The 1,206-nt window shown below is 62.9% G+C and overlaps 1 protein-coding gene across 4 annotated transcripts in view; it reads right to left on the bottom strand.

Annotated features, from left to right (window-relative positions):
* Positions 1-858, bottom strand: part of Fam126a (family with sequence similarity 126 member A) — a 106,948-nt gene extending 106,090 nt beyond the window's left edge. For 2 of the 4 annotated variants that reach the window (XM_029534912.1, XM_021190617.2), the window contains exon 1: positions 647-831. The gene's annotated coding sequence lies outside the window, so the exon portion shown is untranslated. Of the gene's footprint in view, positions 1-82; positions 480-646 lie in introns of those variants that run through there. The other 2 variants (XM_021190619.1, XM_021190616.1) reach the window with 2 other exon arrangements.
* Between the last annotated feature and the right edge of the window lie 348 nt (positions 859-1,206).

Genomic DNA, 1,206 nt, shown 5'->3' on the forward strand with positions numbered 1-1,206 from the left:
AAGGAAGGAAGGAAGGAAGGAAGGAAGGAAGGAAGGAAGGAAGGAAGGAAGGAAGGAAGGAGAAAAAAAGAAAGAAGCTTACAAACAAAAAAACAAAAAATCGTTCAGTGGAAAGAAAGCCCTGTCGATCCTCGAGGGCGGTCACAGCAGCCGCAGAAGAGGCAGAACTCCAGGGTCCAGCGCGGCTCAGGCAGAAGAGGAGCTCTCCTGGTGGTGGACAGACAGACCGGGCTGGCACTCCGAGCCCCCAGCGCCACGGGATTCAAGATCCGATCGAGCACCGCTCTGAAGAGCACCGGGTCTGCGGAGCCCGCGTGGGCGGCGAGGCCAGGCTTTGGGCGGCGCGGACCGGTGGGCAGCGGCCATAGGCTACGGTGGGCTCTGTGCTAGGCCGACCCTGGGGCGCCCCCAGCTCATCGCCCAACCGGGAACCGAGCCTCGTTCACCGCAGGCAGCCGGCCGCGGCCAACTTCGGGTTCTCGGGCCGCGCCTGGCGCGGGAGCCGTTACCCGCAACGGGCCGCCGCCCCAGGACGAAGTCCTACCCGCCGCCGGCAACAGCTTCAGCCCCTGCTCCTCCCAGACCAAAGAAAGTTCTCGGTCTCCCGGCGCCCCGGGGGCCGGCGTGCGGCTCGCGGCAGACTCACCAGAGCAGCTCCGGACCCACCGCGGCCTCCCCCCACGACCACGGTGACCACGGCGACCACGGCGACCGGGCGACTGCGCTCCGCCGGCAGCCGCGCCACCTGCCCCTCTCCTTCTAGCAGCACGAGTCCGGGCGAGCCATCTTCCCTCCTCTCTCTGACTGACAACCCAGCCCGGACAGCCGCCACTGCCGCCAGCCTCTCTGACAGGCACCACCAGGGACCCGTCCCCAACCAGCCAACCACCACCGCCCCACGCTGGATCAGCCTATCACTGCCCCTCGGGGTGGGCCTAGAATAACTTCTCCACCAATGAGAATCTGAAACTATTGGTACTGGGGGGGGGGGGCGATTTGAGTGGGCGTGGTCTGGGCGATGGGCGTGGTCCGGGAACGCCCAGGGGAGATGAGTGACTGTGTGGTTAGTGGTGACAACTAAGAAGTTCCATGAAGGTCTCAGGATCTCTCTGAGCCCTTTAGACCTTAAGTCTTACCAGATGCTATAAAACGTAATCAGAAAAGAACAGCAAGCTGATATTCAATTACTCGAATCATTTCCCAAAA

This window comes from Mus pahari, chromosome 2, assembly GCF_900095145.1.
Source record: "Mus pahari chromosome 2, PAHARI_EIJ_v1.1, whole genome shotgun sequence".
Classification (NCBI taxonomy): Eukaryota; Metazoa; Chordata; class Mammalia; order Rodentia; family Muridae; genus Mus; species Mus pahari.